General features: G+C 40.5%; 1 protein-coding gene across 1 annotated transcript in view; it reads left to right on the top strand.

Moving 5' to 3' along the window:
- pmfbp1 (polyamine modulated factor 1 binding protein 1) overlaps positions 1-22,311 on the top strand; it is a 212,449-nt gene that overhangs the window by 25,086 nt on the left and 165,052 nt on the right. The gene's annotated exons all lie outside the window — the stretch shown is intronic.

Consider the following 22,311-nt stretch of genomic DNA (forward strand, 5'->3'; position numbering starts at 1 on the left):
CTTTTCACTCTTGCTACAGATTGGTTAATATCCCTGTGCACCACATTAAAAAAATAAAAGGAAAAAATGGGCATTCCTATTTAATGAACCATTTCCTCAGAACAGGGACACAAAAGCCAAACCATAAAATTGCAGAGAGTGCAAGGCATAAAAGCAGTGTACGCTATAAAAGACACATTTCCTCTTTTTGTTCTCGCTGTGATAGCAGTAATGCTCGGCGATCACTTTGAAAACACTGTTAATTCTTTTGGCCAAAGTGCAGAAGGAAAAGTTTGCTCAACTCCCTTTAGCGCTCAGCAATGTCCATATGTCCATAATCTTGAAAGCCTTAAAATACTTATTTTTTTTCAACCCTACTTTTATGTCTCCCGAAGGAACTTTAGGAGAGACTGGATTCAAGGCAGAATTATCTGCTTATATTACATAGCCTATCCACTACAAAATCTTCAGCCAAGGTAAGAGACAGATCTAGCAAAGCACTAGTACATATCAATACTAATAAAAATGCATGTACTGACATAGTCCTCAGCGTCAGGTGATGTATTAACACTCTTACAACCGTCTCCTCCTGAGAAGCAAAGCGTAAAGCCCTCTGTAGGTCTGACACCCGCAGTCAACAAACACTCACACTCTCAGCTCACACATAAACAGGTACAGCTGCTCTAAAAAAACAACCCGCCTTTCATACACTTCATCATAGCATGCAGATGTTTTCTAAATCTTTTCACACGTTAGAAATGGCTTCTACATCCAAGGCCACAGCTGTGTGGATCTAATGTCCCCCCCCCCCCCCCCCTCGCTTTAGTGAATGACTCTCAATTGTGAACTATGTCAGCTCTATAAAGATTTGGCTTGGAAAGGGGACAGCTCTGCAGAGTACATGTTAGTTTTATTTACGTTGAGGTTTTACTTGTGATTCGAGCTGGGCTTAAGTGGGTCTCCTGCGTTTTGTATTTAAGCAGCTACAGATGGCGGCCTGTACGTCTCGGGGTTCCCATGTTGAAATTGGCTACCACATTTGAGAGGTACCTCTGACAGGAATCCTCGAAGTTGCCAAAAAAGCTGCAAGATGCATTTGCTCTGATCCAATTAAGTCTGTCATTGCCCTTTAAGTGAACATGTGGACATAGCAGAAACATTTTTGCAACAGTCAAAGGTCATCTGCCAGAACCTCCACTCATGTGTTTGGAAAGAGTCTTCTTGGCCTTTCTCTTGTCAGGCGTGCAGCCCGATCTAATTTGGTGGGGTCCGAGACTTGGATGCCGATCTCCTGACAGAACACGTAATTTGGAGGGGTGACAGGCGCTGGGCTAGGACTGAGTGATTCAGCAGGACACTTCGGCTTTATTAGATCAGTCCGGCGATTACCCATCACCCCACATGCACTGGCTGTGTTTGTAGGAGCCTGGCACACACGCAGGTGTCAGTTTGAAAAGCACAAGTCAAATGGGATAGAGATGAGGCAAAGCAATTCCTGGCTGAGCATTTTTTGGCAGTTTTAGCTGTATGAAAGATTAGCCTGCTTATTCTCATGTTGTGTCTGTAACATGAAACTGTGATTATACAAGCTACGTTCCAAAACCAAGCGAGCTGCCTTCCTATCAGCAGCCTAATTGTGCAGTTGCCTTCTAAGCAAACAACTTTTTTTAAGTGCTCTGTGTAAATGTACACACCACACAAATAGCACTAAATGCAAAAAAGCACAAGAGACTTTAAGCAAAAACTTTAACAGAGTTTGGCTTATACCTAGACTGACACCAAGTACTCATATTACTATGAATGGGAGATTTTCAATATGGTGGAATATGTCCCACCTTCTAAATAAAAGAGCCAATCGCCATTTGGTAAAGTCATTGTTTCAATGGCAACCAGAGCTTCTAACACCAGATGCAGTGAATCAGTCAGTGTCCTGAGACGAGTGCTTAGGACTGCACATGTGCATTGCTATTTCAGCTGAAATATACACTTTTTTAATGCTATTTGAGCATTGGAAACAACATTTATGGGACAATTCATGCCAGATTTTGTTGCTGATTTTGCTTTAATATTTAAAAGTATGATAAGCAGTCACTAGCATAATTTATGTTTTTCACCTGCTCAGTTTTGCTTGGAACAGCATGACTATGCTGGTCCGCCAGCTAGACCAGAACTATACTAGCTCTAACCAGCATAAACCAACCTGGTCCAACAAAGAATTCTAAGGTTTATGTTGGATTTTTCCACACTTTTTAGGACTTCCTCATTCAAATAGATAAGACTTGGTCTTGTATGACCGAAAGAGCTTCCAAGAGGCGTTGCAAATATGGTCGCAGAGTGAATAGACAGTCCTAAAAAGGGGCTTTGGTTTGATGTTAGCATGTTGCTAAGCTAACAACTTGATACACTAATAATCTTAAAACCGCTCTAGCGGTTAATAAACAGAACTGCATGCGTCTTGCATTGTAGCCGGAGCTACATCTCTCTGTTTATGTCTATGATGAGTCACACAGGTACTGGGGTACTCCGCAGTGGTACGACCCGAACCAGTCTAAAATAGTCTGAATATAAACACTTATTATAGGTGTACCGTGGTGATTCAGGATAAGACAAAACCGCGGTTTGTAAAATGGATTCATGATTTACTTGCTCATTATATATTGTTTTGTACATTTTTAACACACAAAAAGCTACGGACTGCAGCTTTAAAAAGTCAAACAAATACAATTAAGTGAGATAGTCCATTGTTATTCCGATATAATTTAATACTATGGTTATTACTGTATCACGTTAGCTTAGCAACATGCTAACGTCAAACAGTTTTTTCCCAATAAACATACATGTATTTTATATTTTAGTTTTTTTTCAATATTTAATGAAAAAATATGCAATTTAAAAATGTTCTTGACACCACAATCTTGAAGTCACAATGCATTTTGGGATTGTCTAGATGTAATGCTGCTTTATATGGTGAAAACATCTTAATGGTGCCTTTCTTTTGAAACAGGCAGCTCCCTAGGTTTTGGCACAAGCTCCCACAGAGCTACAGGCAAACACAACACCATGTAATGTAGAGCTCAGAGGCAGCAGGAGTTTGTGTTCAAGATCGCACCCTGGACCAGATTATATTCTGATAAGTGCTGTCCTTAGCCTTCTCTGCAGCAAAGTGAAGCAGGTTGAGTCCTTTGATTTACTCACAGCTTATGGTGACTACAGTCTACTGTGAACCAAGCCAGGCTACCCAATCATGCCACATGTCCCATGGAAAAGAAGGGTTTTGAGCTGTGTTTGGGGAAAAGGAAGATGTCTGCCAGCATGAGGAGTATGGCCCCGAGAGAGAGAGAGAGAGAGAGAGAGAGAGAGAGAGAGAGAGAGAGAGAGAGAGAGAGAGAGAGAGAGAGAGAGAGAGTGTGTGTGTATTGACTACAGGCATCCTCCTGCTGTAATGAGAGCATGAGCTGTCAGAGGTGCGTATGTAATGACTCCCCTGCTAGCTGCTCAGTTCAGGCCCTGCGGGACGACATGCAAACCTGCAGATGCGAAGACATACACTCTGACATGCACACTGCACCCACACATTCACATTACAGACAAACTTCTGCCCTCCCCTCTTCTTGATGAGAGTCACAGGTTGATGTTTCTGCACACACACTTACAGTACACAGTTCAAGGTTACTATATATATAAATATGTTTAACATTTGTTTGAAATAAGATTATAAATTGCGTTCTTCACTTATAGTGAATAAGACTCAATGATCACAAAAGGCTGCAAGTAGTCGGCAAACATTCAATAGTACAAACCAAAAGGTTAAAATGTTAAATGGGATATTTTGTGTAAGTCTTTGCTATACAGCTTCTTCAGAATCAGGCCAATACTGTTGTAAATGTTGAGTCTCGGTGGTTAAACTAGTTGAGGACCGTGGCACACCATCTTTCAAATCACAACAGTTTGCTCTGTTATGCCCAAGCTATGATGGCGTGTTTTCAGTCTTAATGCACCTGTGACAGCTCTGCCAAACCTCAGCCAAAAAGCTCCTAACAGCACCTGCTTAGCAATGTCAATTTAACTAATTCATCAAGACAGTTCTCGCATACCAACATGAATGTCAAATGCACTGCATATTCAGGCTTCCAAATGAACAGCCTGCTCATGTGGGAGCTGCAATTTTATAGATAATGCAGCACAGATGACGTATTTTCCTGACTTGCGTTTTTAGCATTCTGATAGCCGTTGTATTTAAATTCCACTGCTGGGTTCCTAAACCTAATAAGCTGCCTTTCTATATAGCATTTTAGGGCATCATATAGGTGCTCATTTCAAAAAGGCTGTTCCAAAAGGTATGCTGTAACATTATGCTGCTTTCTATGATGCCTCATTTTGGCTAAACTGTAAGGCTGCCTATAACAGATGAGGCAATTTCAGAATCTATTACAATTGGCTCAGTGAAAAGAAAAAACCCAAAATGGCAGAAAGAAGCAAAAGGTAAACTACACAGTGAATATACTCATTTTGGTAACACTTTGTAATAACTTTAATTAATAAATCATTAACAAGCATTATATAATAAATATAGCTGCAAGCAGCAATTAATGGGATTCAAGCGCTTTAAGGCCTTTAAGCACATGCGCAAAAGGGTATTATGTTTTATTTAGCAAGCATGTAACCACTTAGATCATAGATGGAAAAGACCATTTACAGCCAATACAGTCAATTTTCTAAGCAAATACATGGTTTTTCAGTTATAGCGCCACCTATGGTCCGATCTTCATAAAAGTCTGCATTTTAACAGTTATAGCGCCACCTATGGTCCGACCTCCATAAAAGTCTGCATGCTTTAAAATCATGTTGCATGTGCTCACCTAATTTCATGAAGCTTTGAGTTCTCATTTAGGATTTATCAATAGTTCACATATATTCACATAGCTAGAAATATTATGATGTTATGAGTTAATAATGTGTTAACATGAATAATATGTGAAGTGCTTAAAATTACTAATTAATTTTTTTTCACAGCATTTGTAAATGTAAGAAAGTGCATTAATATATGAACTGAAGTTTAATGACATTTGTTAGCATTCAGATGTACACTAACAAATAAGTTTTTGATTAATGTATAACATTGTTAAAATCATTTATAGCTTAGCAAGTGCGTGATCACATGAAGTTTAATGACATTTGTAAGTATCTATTAACATTAAATAATGATATCTGAATCACTATGTAATGTTTAATAAGTTCATTAATACATATTAAAAAGCACATTATCTCATATTTCTAGCTATTTGAAAATATATGAACTAATGATCCATTAAGCATTTTGTTGTAAAGTGTTACCCTTATTTTTCATTTAAAACCAAATGTATCATTAAGAATAGATACACATTGAAATACAATATTTTAGCCAGTATTTGTTTGTGCTATGCATTTGTTGTGTATTGCATTGTCATCTTAGCATTCTATCGTATTAGAACCAATGCGAGTTCTATATTGAAGTGACTGCGTATTTAGAGTATTCCAAATCAGTCACTTATGAGGATGTACTTTTGTTAGCATGTTTCCTTAGAAAGTCTACCTATGTAGACATAGTTCCCATCAATCCTCTATAAACCAGTTCTACGACTGCCAATAACATCCCTTGGTCTTATTATCATATAAGGCCCTATTATCATATTGTATGGAATGATTGAAAGTTAACCTTCACATGAGTTCAATCTGTACAGTTAGTGCAGGTGACCTCTGCGGCCTTAGCAACGGTGTATTAATACTAATCTGATAAAATTACCGGGACCCAATTAATGCGCACTTGTGCAGGCTGGTGCCTGGGAAGCAGTTAAAGAGATGTTACTGCTCTGCTGGTACTGCAGAAGGACTGCGGATTTCTGCGGCTGGAAGTGCTATCCCTGCAGCCTCTGTCTGGAAATGTGAGAGGCCAGGAGGTGAAAGCATCAGCATCCAGGAAGCTTGTAGGTTGGCTTACAGTGTCCCTGCTTGGTCTGGCTCAAACCTCCCCACTCAGCTCCCTCATTAACTGTGTTGAACAAAAGGGGGAGAGGACGTTGAAAAGGGCAGTGTTTTAAGGTCACTTAAGAAAAATACAGCCACAGTTATGTGGCGAGAGGAAAGCATTGATCAAACTGCACATGCTTTACTCTAGGTTTTTTTTTTTTTCACTTTAGGAGAAAAGCCACTCCTCTTTAATACAACTACGTGCCGGTATTTTTAGCCTGCCTGATGATGCTGTGCATTATGGCATTTTAACATTAACACAGGCTGTGTGTGCTCTCTTAATAGTGTCAGCGCGCAGAGGTTGGCGACACAAAACCATTGATTGGCTGTATTTTTGGACAGCTGGATTTAAGTGGATTTGGGCCTGGATTTAGCAGAAATGCCTCTGAATGTAACAATATATCCAGCCAAAGACATGGACTGTTGTGACTGCCTACTTATATCATGTGACCAGACAACCTCAACTGCTTTTAATATCTTCAGTTACCCTTAAATTAATGTTCTGGGCCTAGCCTAAAATAAAACATACAGTATTAAGCTTGCAGTGCTCTATGCAACAGAATAGACACTGCAACCAATGTCCCTTTTCCTATTATAACAATCACAGGCAGATACAAGTTCAGCTCCTACTTGAGTGGCGGCAGACTATATCCAGAACTGTCTGTCAAAATTAAATGGATAGTTCATCCAAAAATGAAAATTCTGTCATCATTTACTCACCCTCAAGTTGTTCCAAACCGGCATAAATTTCTTTCTTCTGCTGAACACAAAAGAAGATATTTTGAAGAATGTTGGAAACCATTTCACACCATTTTTTGGGTGAACTATCCCTTTAAGTTTCGGTAACATCTTTTAAATCAGCAATGGCATTTGACTAGGGAGGTATTCATACTTATTTCTTTAACTCAAACCACACTAAAAAAATATTTTTTTCCAGGCTGGTCCTGTTAATGAATGCGTGAAATCATAATGAACCACATTCTAGAGTAAACAAACAGCAATACCTCAATGAAAAAGGCACTTGGCTCTTTTAACTGAAAGAAATAATACTGCCATATTGAGTGTTATGATTTCTACAGGTGGTCTGTCTCCTCCTCTACCTTATATTGTCTCAGCTTTCCTATTTGTGAGAGCAATGTGTGTATGTAGTAAAAACCGTATGTCTTGACATTCAAACTGCACTACTTCTAGAACCATTTCAAAATGAATGAATAAAAAAAAACCTTATTAATTAAAAGTACAATGTAAAAGCAAACACAATGGCAGTGCTGATTTCAGAGGACTTTTGAGTTCATGCTTGACTGATGCAACATGTTGCTTAAGTTGGTGTTGCTAAACCCCTTCCAAACCCGTTTAAAATCATAAATGTCCAATATAATTTATATATTAGTCCGTTTTAACCTTACAGGGAATGATAAATGGTCTCTTGCTGAGAGATCTGTCAACTCTGTAGATAAGGTGAACATAGCACTACTGTGCCTGACAAGGTCAAGAGCTTCCGAAAGGGCAGCGTGAGCCAGAGGCAGGATTGTTGGGAGCAGGTAACTGGGTTTTGCCATTGGTTGGTGGGAAAACCCAGTTACCTGCTCCCAGCAATCCTGCCTCTGGCTCACGCTGCCATTTCGGAAGCACTTGAGTTAGTTAGTATGACCCTTCAGTGTCGGTTCAGTCTAAAAAAGATGGTAACCTGACCATGGCCTATGTTACTGATGGGCACGACCCAATGAGGTGATCACAAATTGAGCACTGGACTTTGCAAAATGGCATTTGTTTCCCACTCTGCACTGTTTTATTGCCTAATTTATTACACTGTCCCAAGAACCAATTTGATATTATTTGTCAGGATCTACATCTAAAACGGATATGATACTGCTTGAGATGGTTGGTATGCCACTATGCTTTTGCTAGCTGTCGTAATATAGAGGCATAAACACTCTGCCTGCTTGCACTTGAATTTCTTGTGTTTTTCTTTTTTAATCAGAGCAGCAGATAATTAAACATTTTGAAAGTGGTCAGAGAGGAAAAAAATGGGAGTCTGTTTGCTCTGAGAAAGATTACGTTCGCCTACTGTAACAAGAGCATAGCTGCAGCTCCAAACAATATTGCTTTAGTGCAGGTCTGCATAATAAAGAGGCTGCTTATGCATATTAATGAGGGCACTTTGCATAATGTCTGCTCCATGTGACATGCACAGCAGAACACAGACACTGTGTCAGTTGTACTTTACTTAGGCGTTGCTTGAATAATGTTATTTTCATCCACATTGTTCCATGCAAAGATCTCCAGTTTAACTTCCCCCCTCACCCCATCTTAACTTAACTTGCCCCCACGGCCATGCCTTTCCCCCATTCCGACACACATGCGCGTCTCTAAAAACATATGGTAGAATTGTGTGTGTGATTCCAAACGAGGTCCTCGTTACACCCCCCCCCCCCCTTTCGTTCGTGCAAGCTTTTGGAAGAACTACAGCGACATCTGCATGTATCATGGCTAAAAAGCGCCAAGCAAATACCCGCTGCGAGCGGGCTCTTTCTGCCAGGCTGCCGCCCCTTTGCCCTACAGCTTTCATTAAAGCTTTCATAAACATGGCTAATTGCGCCATTCTGCATCCTCTCAGCATTTGCATATGCTAAGAACCACCCAAGGGCACTTAGCAGGTGAGACGTGGGCAGGACGGGCACTTTTTTTGCCGTTTGCTATTACATAAGCTAGTTTAACGAAGAACAGAATGTAATGTAATCTAAAATGGATGTAATTATTTTTTAATATACTTTTTTTTTTTATCCTGTGCCACATAAAAATAAATTGTTTAAAAATATATATATATATTTTTTTTTATAGTTATGGCTTCTGTTTGGCTCTGTATTTTTCAAAATGTATAAATGTATTAACTCTCTATATGACTTATATTATAGATTTTTTGTTGTTGTTGAAAAAGTGCCTACCAAGGTTCATTAACCATGCCGAATCATGCTTTCATTTTCTTGCATTGACAGTCTCTTCCTCTTAATTAAGTGTGTATACGTTTGTTTACAGTCACGTGTTTGTGTAAAAGTGCATATGTCTAAAGCAGCTGTTTTATCTATTCTTTCCACAGGACATTGTGCCAGACATAATGACAGCGAGCACATTTAACGAGAAACAAAAGGATCAATTTTGCCCAGTGATTTAATGCAGGCAATCATAGTCTCGGCAAGCATACTAATTATGCGCATAGTTTGCTTGATGGGTGGTTGGCAGAGGGGGCAGATGTGAGAAAGTGTTGGATTTGTTTCATACAAGACGAAAGCTTGTGACAGAATGCCCCCAGCAATTCCCACGCTTTCCTCCCAACCCCGAGTTGCCAGTCCCCCGCCTCCTGATCTCGTTGGTGCCCGGTGCCAACTTCTCACATTCCCACTTCTGTATCCAACATATTTGATGTTTCACAATAGCAACAAAATGCCCAAGGGCTCCTTAATAAACATGATATTAAAAAGTGTGCCTTTAAATAGCAATGTACAAGATAACATTACACATTATAAGTACAAGTATTTCCTTTCTGTGTAAAAGTGGCATGTTTTGGCCTTCTTTCGTAAAAAACAAAACAAACAAATATATAATTCCGGTGATTACAAACTGACGGATCCGCATTCACCCAGCACATAAACAGTACTCTTGTTCCTTGGAAGACGCTCAATTAATCCGCATATGACAGGCTGAGCGAGCCCCTCCTCCTCTTTTTTTTTTTAATTAACGTTGAATTAAAATGAATTGGCAGGATGCCGGAAAGCAGGCACACAGCTTTGAAGATTGCCATCGCATAATGAGTCGCTTTCTTTTTTTTAACACTTTGTGCTCCTCATTTCCCACTCCCTGTTCTCCGCTGCCAGTTGCCAGTGTGCCTTAGCGATTTAATGATATGCAAATGAAATATGCATAAAACCATTCTGCTGTACGATGATTAAGCGCTGAGGACATTAGCAGGTGCCCTGCCATAGGCTCTCTTGTTGTCTCCTCTCCATTTCGCTTCGCCCGCAAACGCCACCTCTATAACAAAGCTCAACACTAATAACAGCAGAAAACTAACCATTTTAATAATGACGGTAATATCCAATCGGCAGAAATTTAATCCCATGCAGCGTTTGTCTCGCCCATGTTTTGTAATATCCACATCCAGGGAAAGCAGAGGTCCTTGGCATTTGAAGGATTTGGCTGCAGTGAGCAGGGAGAGAGGAGAGACATGCTGGGTTTTCCTGGGGAGGACTTGGGAGAGACTAGCATAGCAAAGCATTGCAGTTGCTTTTCTCTGCTTGTTTGCATGTGGTATTATGTGTATGTTGGCTCACAAAGAAGGAAAATATTCTCCCTTTCTTTTCCTTCTGCCTCTCCCTCTCCCCCCTCTCCCTCCTTGTTTCTGCCAGCCAGTTTTTTTTCCTCCTTTTTTTTTGTAATCCATTTGTATAATGAGGACGAGACGCAATTAACTTCCCCTGTGGAATTAAAATAAAAGACAGATCATCCAAACCTCATTAGCTCCAAACGATTATATCCACACGTGTTCCGCGGCGACAATTAAAAAAAAATACACACACAACAAGAATTATGAATTAAAGCACTAATCGCATGTGCGACAAATGCTTAATCGATCGCGCTGACGATGCCCCAAAAGATGCCACCATTGCCCAGCCTATCCTTCCTGGTGGCAGCCTTGGTTCTGTCATCTTGGTGGTTGTGCCAAGGCAGTGTAGGAAAGCACAAAGATCTTATAATCCCTCCCTTTGGATGACTTCTTCAATTATTCATATTCCACAACCGTGCCCCTTTGTCCAACAAAAATCGAGAGGCATGAGAACTGGAAGTAAAAGTTTGGAGTATCCACTCGTAATTAGCGCACGCTGATGAGCCTCCTTCCCCCACGCTAATTGCCGATTTAATTTTCGCCGTGCATTTTAATCAGTGAAAACGAACTTAGGCAAATCATCCGTTCTCGCTGGTTGCACCGCCGCCCGTAGTTGGCTGTGTGCCCGATGCCCATCGTCTTTGCGGAACCAGGGCGACGTTCCTCCTCCGAACCCTGCAGGTACCAGCTCTCAGAAAGGTCTACTACTTCTGTGGTCGATTATATATCTAAAACATAAACAAAACGAACGGGAGGAGTTTGCCCATTTCTTGATTGGGTGGCAAATAGGGGGCATGCAAAAAAAAGTGGGGGCTGCCGAAAACGTTCCCACAGCCCCCCTGCCCCATTTGGCAGAGTTACAGGCGGGCTGGTCTGGAGGTTACCGCCTCCCCAAAGAGTCTGATAGTGTGATTCTGTGCCCCCTCCATCAGGTTCCTGCTTGGCTGTTGTGGGTGGCACCCCCCTTGTCTCTTGTCTCCCATACGGGTTGATGGCGTAAAGAATCTACAGTCTTAGCCATTCATCTCCCTGGTGATTGCTGTGAATGTAGATAAATCGCAAATGCCTGCCTCCTCCTTCCCTCTCTGGCATAGCTTTGCTTGCTGCTGAAGTGGAGTTTCATACTTCTTGTATTTCCTCTTCTTATTTTGCTTTTTAAAAAGTCGATATCGAGCCACACCTGAAAAAGTCCACAAAGCGGGGGATTTTTTTTTTCTTTTCTTCGTTGAACGAACTAAAACGATTAGCACATCATTAAGAGAAAATGCATTAATTAAACCCCATCTGGCTAGTTGATTATAATTTTATGTGCTGGCTCATTAGTATGCATCCTCATGTTTGCTGATTCTCTTTCTTGCCCCTTTTTTGTGTTTAGCTTTTCTAAACAGCTGCTGTTCTGCCATTGGCACCGTCCCCCAGGTCCTCTCGTGTTGAAAGGCGATTGGCAGATTGGCAGCATCTGACGCCGCAATGCCCGTGGTAGACATTCTTCACTGCATTGGTTGGCAGGCGGTTGACAAGAAGTGGTGGTTTATATAGAGCAAAATTAAATACTAAAGGGGGGTGCGGGGTTGGCACAAAAAACACAAACACCTCCCCTTTTTGTATAACAGCTTGCTGCTTTAGTTTTATTTTGTCTTGTTTTTCTTGCGCCAATTTGTTTTCATTTACAGCCGCCTCGTTGCCTTATTGAATCCGTCACGCTAATTAGCTGCGCAAACTTTTCTGTTTAATTAGTCAACAAAAGCACCACCGTTGTCTTTGTTTGTTCTTGATTCCAGTTATCTTTGCCAACCGAGCCGCATCGGGTACGTACATGTTCACCTTGTCCATCATTCCGCAACAGATGCCACTGCAAAGATCCTGGCATCGTGTTTAACAAAATCACCTTGGCATCTCCAGGAAACACATCGCCGCGGTTCTGTAAATGTTGAAATGTGCCACATGTATCCACCCGGTGTCTGCAGTATGGTTGCCAGCAAGGAAGTTGGCATGGCATATGCTGCCTGGCTGGCAGACTGCCTGCTTGGCACAGGGAAATGCGCAGTAGGAGAGAAGAAAGCGAGGAAGAGAGAGGGAGGCGCTTCCTCTTGCCCCGCCTCCAATGCCTTTCGGTGGACAGCGCCACCATTGCCATTTTGTCCATAAAAGTGTGGATACACTTTGTACCTTTCCCGTGGGTTAGTGCGGTATTCTCGACTGCCATTGGTGTCCATTACGATGGCATGCAAGTTTACGCCGCTTGTGTTGTCTTTCCCACTCCGATGCCAGGCAGGCATTATCGACTTCTTCCCATTCTTAAATTCCGCTCTGAACATCACCGATGTTCCGTAATCACGAGCAGCAGATGGTATTCCCCTCCTTTTCCTGTTCGCTTTGAGTTAAGGTTTAACCTTGTTCTCAAGAACCCCCACCAGCAATCCTACTTTTAATATTAGTTGTAAACACGCAGCTTAAAAATGACCGTTCTCTCTTGCCAAAATGAACCAAATGGCATGGGTCTTCATGTATTTTTCGTGTCTACCCGCCTCCCCCCCACAGTGAACGCCAGTCCGCCTTGGTGCTGCCACTGAGTGGATGGCACCGTGCCAGCTTTTCCCTGCCACAATCCGCATTCGCAGCTTGTTTCTCGCGCTCGCCCATCCCCTATCCTCTTCTTGTCTTTTCGCACCCTCCCCTCCATCGCTTTCAGCTCTGCCAGCACATCCCCCCCCCAACTTTGTTCCATAAGCCTGACATTAATTAACATACGGGTTAATTGATTCTAAGAGCTGATGAATTGCTAGCAACATCTGTCGTAGGCTGGCTACCCCGCTGCCCGCCCCACTGCACCATTACCCTGGCATCGCCCGCTTGTCTACTTTGCCCTTCACTCCATGGAGGTGCTCAAAGCCCTGCAGCCCAGCATCTGAGGTGAGCAGTTTCCCTGCTCCTCTGTACGCTGGAAAGGATGCTCCTTATTGGACTATAGCTGATCGCAGTTGACGTTTGCCATCTGATCCCTGCGGAGAATGTTGCATGGCATTTTGTTATAAATAATCAAAGTCCTCCTCGTAACCACCTCCCACCTTTTTTCCCCTCTCAATCATGCTTATATACTCTATTTTCCTCATCCACTCAAGTTTCCAGGGAGACAGGAAAGATTTTTTTTTTGGTCTTAATTTTTGATCAAATTCAAGCTATTTTCCATAACCATCTGATCAGTAACAACAGTAGACGAGTGCGCCATTTATTTTAATCGCCGTTCTGAACTTTTCATCTGCACTTAATTATCTTCCGTCTTATGTGAGCACCACTAGAAACGTTTCTGGAATTTACCACTGAATTAACAGTGCCGTCATATTTGATTAATCAATTATCAGAAGCGTAATTATGAAATATTGCACGACTTACATCTTCGCTTTTTTTTGTGTGTGTGTTGCTCTATTTGGAGCTGACGATGCTAAAAACACAAGGCTGTTTTGAATTTTTTAATCATGTGATTTCCCCCTCAACTCAGTCTCCCCTCTGTAATTAATTAGTCTATGGCATTATACTCGCATGCATAATTTCACTTACTCATTAAGATGGATGTGCTTGTTAGCGCATTAACTTGTCTTATTTTTGCACATAATACTCAACCACACCATTTAATTAGAAAATGTAACTCTAGAAGATCAAGTTTTGAATTGGCTTTATCTGTCAGTATTTCATGGCAAGTATTTCCTTGCATTTTTCTGGGAAGCAGCATGTGTTTTGGGATACTGGCACACACGACTCGACTCAGGCAAAGATCGATGCAACATTCTTCCCACTTTCTCATCTTTAAGCTTTTTTTCATTATTAAATAAAAAGGAGCACAAGGCTTCTGAGGCAACAAGAGGAATCCATTATGCAAATCGCATGTTATTTGCATAATGTCTTATGCCATGAATATGCAAATGAAGCATATAATTTATGAGTGCCTGCATCAGTCTCGGAGTGTTCCCATAAGTTACAGAGAAAAGATTTATTTTTTATTTTTTATTTTTTGTTCTCTCTGTTCTACTTCCCAAACTAGCAAAGATGACAAGCACGGAAAACAAGCACAAAGTGCATTCTCACAGGCTATGTACCATCAAAGAGTGAGAAAGCTTGGCAGCTGGTGGCTAGGGGACAGGGGAGGGGACGTGGGGATGGCAGATATGGGGAAACTGGCACAATAAATTGCTTTTCAAAAGGGCGGTAGCAGAAGGCACTATTCTAAAACAATTGAGCATGTTAGCACGACACAAAAAGAAAGGGAAATGCAAATGTCAACAAGCCTCATTTAGGGGGAAGTTGGAAGTTCCCCGCCGTCCCCCCACACTATTGGGTGCCGTCCTGCCCACTTGGCTGGGCGTGTGCCCCTCTGAGGAGCTGCCAGCTTTGCTTCTTTCCCCACAGGAGTGTCTGCGGAGTCATTCGTGATGTTGGCTGCGTACTGCAGCTTAGCTAGAGAGAGGGAGAGAGAGAGGGACGTAGAGAGAAGCTTCATGAGGAAATGTAAATGCATGAGTACGTAAGTATGTGAGAGCACGGGCTCCTCCGGCACCCAGGAATGCCAATGCTGCCTTGGCCAGCACAGCGATGCTGAGAGCGGGACCATCGCCGTCGTTGTCGTCGGGCATTCCCTGCTGTCTGCAATCTCGCTAATTCCATTCATTATTACCTTTTGTGTTTGGCTCCTCGCAATCACTGGCCTGTTTTGCATACTTGATCGTGACACACTGTTGTACAAGAAGAGGGAGGGTGTGTGGTAGGAGGAAAAAATTGTCTGTATTTTGTTTTTGGTACAGTTGACTGGAGAAGTGATAATCGTTTTTCTATGTTGTTCATCGCAAGGCCTCCTTTCAAAGCGAACAGACTTCAGATGTTTTTTCTCATCTACTGTCAAGTTGGGATTCTTCAGGACAACTTCAGGATTTTGCCCGTTTGTTGTGTCTGGAACTACTTCCTTTGGATTGGGTATGAAGTTGGCATGACGCTGTGCTCGCTTTCCAGGATAACTCTTTGCCCTGGGGATGTTCTCAATCCCTTTTGTAATATTTCCACAGAATTATACAGCCAAGTGTGTGCTTAACTGCTTTCAGAGCCCATTGTACACTACATGACTGCTAAGACTGATGATCCGGAGGTCGTGTGGCAGTCTGGCAACTGCTCGGAGCAGTGCGTGGGCATCTGGATGGGTATGAGAGGATATTCGGAGCCTGAGTGTACGTGGCTGGAACTCTTGTCCTTGGTTTCAGATCGATCTGATGGCTGTGGCGCTCTGTCTCGGCAGGTCTCCTGCTCTGAGATTCTGAGAGCCATTGTTAATTAAAGCGACGAGATCATTATCCACATTCATTTCATTCGCCTGGAAATTTTTGCTTTAAGATATGAGTTCGTTTGGGTGATGAATATTAGCGTGATGTAATTGGGAGAATTTTTTTTTTTTTTTTTTTTTGGTAATAGCAATTCCTTTTCTTTTTTTTCTTTACATCGCCGTTAAGCCTTCATCTTAATTATGCAGAGCAGACGTTTCATTATTCGCTTGCATACTGATGAGATTCATGGAGAAAATGATTTTTTTTTTTTTACAGCCATTTCTTGAATTAATGGTTTATGAGAAGATGTATATTTCTTTTACTTTTTACATTTTTCTTTTTTTTATTTTCTTTAAAGAACATTTGTTAAAAAAACATGAATGGCATTTTAATGAATACAGGACATTTCTAAACTGTAAAGTGGGATTTATACAGAACAAAAATAGTGTGACTGTTACTTCCTCACAATTATCAAGCATTTTCTGTTTCACATAATGCTTTTGTAAGCATATGCTATATGTATCTTCATTTTGTTAAACCAAAGAAAGACAAGTTTTAATGTAGTTTGGCTAAGAAAAGGGATTAAAGAATTCAAATACCTCAAATGATATTTGTTTTTTTTTTTCCTTAAAAATAAACACTTCTTAAAGTCAAGAAGGGAAAGACATACAATTTGAATGAATAAAAATGCTTGTTCATTTAACACTAACATGAGTCAGCAGTTCACAAGGATGCTAAACTCTTCCCTTAAGATGGCAACCAAGAGGAGAGACATTGGAATAAGAATTAAGTTAAATGAAGTGAAATAAAATGTTGTCTGTCAATGGTTCAATTATTTGTTCTCTATCTGTGCTTGAGAATAAGTAATCTGTGCTTGAAGATCTGTTATGCTGAATTTTGTGGAATTAGCTAATATAATAAAAATAATTTTGTTCTACAAAAATGTTTTTTTTTAGTAATATATTTTTATTTATTTTTATTGCATACAATAGTTTTTGAATAGAAATAATAATTAGAAATTAAATATTAATTTTGCTAGTGTAAACATTCATAATTTCTACAATAAGATGGAAAAATTATTCATGATAGATCACGATAGTGTGTCAGGTTAACATCTTTATGAAGTAATTTTTATGCACTGGTGTGCAACGTAATCCTTAAACCGTACTATATGAGAACAATACACTCGCATACACAACAAAAAATGCCCCTATGTGCTAGTGAAAATTAGCGCTATATTGGGATTGTGTATAATTGTTCAGTAATTACAGTTCGTTTTTTTTTTTTTTTTTTTTACGTTCCCGTGAAGCCATTGTCTTAATTTTGCAAAGCAGACAGTTCATTAATTGCTTGCATACTAATGAAACCATTCAATCAAACCTCTTCTAGCAGAAAGATTAACATGCTTTATAAAATCACCGCACGGTAATGCTTTTAATCAGATATTTTTAGATTACAGTTTCATGGAAATAGTTATCCTCGAAATAAATAAACTAATAAATAAACAATTAAACAATTGTGTTTTTTTTTATATTAATTGACTCTCTTTAATGTTAAGATGGACTCCCTTTTGGCGAGCCAATTTTAATGTGTACTGTACTCTAACACACGTTCAAATTCATTTATCTTTTAACGGAGCAGTCGAGTAGGCTATGTGGCCTTGATTGTCTTTGTGTAAAAAGCATCTCTAATCCTTGCTTCTGTGTAGCTTGTGTATTTGTCTGCTCTGATCAGAGCACACTAATGAAGATATATACACAGTGTCTGGGAAGATGAGAGCAGCCATGCCAGCGCCACGCCACTTAATTGTGTGTTGTGCAGTTTATTATCAGTATTAAGTAATACCAGATTCACACTGTTTGATTTTGGCCACGATTTGGCCGTCAGAGAAATTGAGAATCCTAAAAGATTCCTCTAATCCTGGGCCATCTGAAGTCTTTGATTGCTAGTTTGAAATGTTCGCCGACAGCCGATTAATGACCATTGCAATCAAATTTTACCTCCAACGAAATTCTGGCAGTGTCAGAAGTTTTGAGGCACAGTCCTGCAGTGTCACTTCTCCTACGACAACCGTTGAATCAAAATCCAATAGGAGACAACAACAAACCACCACTTGGGATGCTAACGATTAATCGACGATCGATTAATTGTCAATAATAATCTAATCGATAAAACTTAATGGTTGTTTAAGTGAGGGCATCATTAGAGTGCGTAGTTTTGAGGTGCATGGAAAAATTAAGCAAGCGCGCCGTAGATATTATGAGTGTATTAACGTCTTCAAACCGTGCAATGGATTAGGTAAGCTAGCTGTTTATTTTGAAACATAATTAACCAAGGGTCTAAAAAAAAAACCTCAAACAAGTGATTTTACTGCTTAATCAAGACCTCTCAATCTGAGTGATCAAACCAATCCAAGCGTACTCCAGCTGTAAAACAGTCTCCAGTTGGTCTCCACACATCGTCCCTACCCACTACACCCACCTACCATACCCAAGATCCAGTTTCCATTGGTTGAACTTTCAAATTGCTCTGGAAAATGTTCTCGCCGCAATCAGATCCCAGCAGTCCTGTAGCTTTAGCCAAACAGCATGTCATTTCACTCCGTGATCTAAGCATCGTCTTATGTTGTTTTTAGACTCGTTTGAGACCACCTGCTCTAAATAAAGATATGCGATCCACTATGCTATTTTGTGAAGCTACAAACCAAAACGTGGCACAAAAGCATCACATGCATATTGTTTACACTGTTTATTTCATAGTAATACTTGGTATAGTTTGGTCTCTAACTGAAACAAATATGCTTGTAATCTGCTAGTTGAGACGTTTTAAACGATATATGAAGTCTATCTGTTCTGTACTATGATTTTACAGTTCACATTTTGAAATAAAGCAATAAAGCAGCTATTTTTTCATGCTATGAAAAAACGAGCAATTCTAATATGTCAGCAAATTCAATAGCACTTGTCAACTTATGGTCATATATAAGCTTCTAAGCTTTCAAATGTATTTTGTGTTAGTTGTTGAGTAACATGATAACTTAGTAGTGCCCCTGCTTCATAATTGGGAGGTTAAGGTTAACAATTATTAATCTATTATTTGATTGTTAATTTTAACAACGATCGATTATGGGAATTTATGTAAATTGAAGTGACGTGAGGGCCAAGTATGGTAACCAATACTTGGAATTTGTCCCCTGCATTTAATCCATTCAATTTACTGCTCACTCATTTAGGAGCAGTGATCAGTGACACACACTGCAAACCGTGGACACACACACCTGGAGCAGTGGGCAGCTATTTGCTGCGGTTCCCGGGGAGCGATTGGGGGTTCGTTGCTTTGCTCAGTCGTGGGTATTGCTGGAAGAGAGCGCTGTTCATTTTCCTCCCGGTGTTGTGAATCAAACCTGTGACCTTCAGGTTACAAGTCCAACTCTCTAACCATGATCAAAATTAACACTAAAGATTGTTTTTGTTTGCTAGCCGCAGTCTCACAGTTACCGAACATGTCACAGATTGATAATGTAAACACCGGATGAGTCTTCTTGCGTGAGTCCGTTTTTAACACATCTTGACTGCCGTACCATCTGACATTAATGACAACTGAGATCCCACAGTGTGCCATGGCTTACAGCTGGGATCATGTTCGTACAGTCTGACAAGCAACAGTCATAAAGGACTATTATAAATCGTACAGTGTGCACCCAGCTTAACTTAATAGTCACATATAACAGTTTGTTTATTTATGAGGTATAATATATAAATACCTAATATAATGCAGAGATGCAAAATCAGTAGCTTTTGTTAGTTTTCAAAAGTGGAAATGTTTTAGTTCAGTTTAGTTTAGTTTAGTGTTGTGTTTCATTGCAGTGTTGGCCCAGCAGAAAGTGCACAGGCCCTGACACAGTAGTGGTGATTATGTGTGCAACCCAAGTTTGAATCTGGCTGTCGTCATTTTCTGATCACATCCCTCCTCCCCTTGCTGGGTAGATGGAGTAATGTAATTTTACCACAGGACGTCTGTAATAATAATGGCCAATTCGCACGGGATAAGAAATCTCAGTAAAACTAGCAGAAGTGGGAGGGGTAACTCGATTTACGCAACGGCGTCACCTTCCTGTCGTCATGTGCGTATTACGTTGCTTCCTGATATCAAGTGCACAAACACACAAATCTCTATATATAATAACAGTTCGAATGATCGAATGATGTATTAATTTAATTCTGATTGGATTATGTTGGTAATAGGCACTTACCTAAAGCTAAAAGGAGTTGCGTGCCTCTGACAAGTGCTTTTGACCTTCTTTTTTGATCTGAATGGTAAACACTTGAGTTTTGCCACAGACTTAGACTTTACAGACTTTAGTCCCACCGCCTAGAGCAGGGTTCCTCAAACTCGGTCCTGGAGGGCCGCTGTCCTGCAGAGTTTAGCTCCAACACTGATCAAACACACCTGAGCAAGCTAATCAATGTCTTCAGGATCACTAGAAACTCACAGCTAGGTGTGTTTGATCAGGGTTGGAGCTAAACTGTGCAGGACAGTGGCCCTCCAGGACCGAGTTTGAGGAACCCTCGCCTAGAGCGTAACTGAATGTTTCAAGCGCCTCCATACTTGAAAACCGTGGAAACCTTTTAAAATGGGAAATGAGGGAACAAAAGTTAACTAACATGAACGCTTATTAAATAACATTAACAAAGGTTAATAAATGCTTTAAAAATATGTTGCTCATTGATAGTTCATGTTAGTCAATGCATTATTAACTTAATGTTTATAAATGAGACCTTCATGTAAAGTGTTACCTTCATTTCTGTAATAAATTACTCACCCTGTCATTCCAAACCAATGGGACTCTCTGTTGCCTAAAACACAAAAAGAAATATTTAGCACAATGTCAAAGCTGCTCTTTCCCTTTAAAGGAGAACTCCGGTCAATTTTAACATTGAGCTCATTTTTTTGTAAATTTGGAGTGCTGTCAGTACAGAGAACAACCACAAAAATCGGTGTTGCCTACACCTTGTTATCCTCTTTTTAAAATTTGCACCCTGTTGACTTCAATGGGGCAAGTTTTAAACCTGCTTTTAGCCTCTTAACATCCTTGATGTGTCATTACAAGTGCCCAGCCATTGTGAGTGATTCCTTCAGAGTGAACACGCGTGAATCTGACTGCAGTAGATGTGAAAGATATTAATAAAAATTATGTTTATTCAGTCAGCGCACATACCTGTATTTACATCCTGTTTTCGGTCGAAGCCCACAGTAATCGATTGTCGAGTTCACGCGCATAGGTTTAGTACGTACGATCATGCGCCCGAACTCGACAATCGACTACTGTGGACTTCGACCGAAAACAGGATGTAAATACAGGTATGTGCGCTGGCTGAATAAACATAATTTTTATTCATATCTTTCACATCTACTGCAGTCAGATTCACCGTGTTCACTCCGAAGGAATCACTCACATGGCTGGGCACTTGTAATGACACATCAAGGATGTTGTTCAAGGTCAATGTTCAAATTGACCGGAGTTCTCCTTTAATGAAAGTGATAAATGCTGACCATAGATGTTCCTGGTCTTTATCTACTTATATTGTATGGGGAAAAAAACAAACAACAAAACAAACAAACGCTTGGACAGGGTTTGGAACAACATGAAGGTAAGTGAGCATGATGGCAATTTTTTTGACAATCTCCCTTTAAATAAAAAAGGTAGTTATCCGCCTTTACTCAGCCACAGATACGTCAATGGGTCGAACTACAAGATGACAGAAATATCAGAACCCCTGTGACACTTAAAGTAGTCTCCTTTCTAGTTTTCTGCACTTGAATTAATTCATGAATATAAAAAAGATGCTTTTAATGAAAACGATTCAGGGTCAGTCTTACACAATTTCTTTAAAGCCATATATGTCCGGGTCTGAACTTTTACAGCGTCTTACATTCATTACAGTTCGACTGGGCACTTGAGATGTATTATTTTATTCTACTCTAGAGTGAATGAGGCGTGGTACTTGATTACAGCCCAATCCATGCGCGCTCCTTCACATTTGCTGTGCACCTTGACCCCTCGCTGCATGTCACTTGGCTAGCATTTATTTCAGAAGATGCTCTCCCATAAAACTGGCAATCTAGCTTCAGCTGTGAAGGTTTTAGCATGCTGAGTAACAGCTTCGTAGAGCACAAAGACACAAATAGGACCAGGCTATGAATAATTGAGGTGGCCCTTGGAAAAGATGGAGATTGGTGCTCTCTGAAAGGACCTAGACTGCTCTCTGTCATGGTAATCACATAAGTGACTCAAAACACTTCAAGTAAACAATCATCCATTCACGGGTAGATAGAGAGGAGCAGCTTGCTTTGTGTTTGATATTTGACGTTCAGGGTGCTCTTCACATGTAGGGATGTACACAACTACATATTCTCAAAATCAAGTCGGAGGGTTTAGCACTTGTTGACGTATCCATTTGCATGTGTATGGCTGTAGCGGCAGTGCTTTAAAGAGGATAAACTATAAACTACAAACTAGCCTAATCAATTAGCCAGCTGTTGGATGACTAAAGTTATTGGTGGACTAAGTCCTTGGCTGTCTCTTGTAAAGCCTGATACTAATTTCATGTAATTGATTGGTTTCAGAAACAAGTGCCT

This window comes from Squalius cephalus, assembly GCF_949319135.1.
Source record: "Squalius cephalus genome assembly, chromosome: 3".
Lineage (NCBI taxonomy): Eukaryota > Metazoa > Chordata > Actinopteri > Cypriniformes > Leuciscidae > Squalius > Squalius cephalus.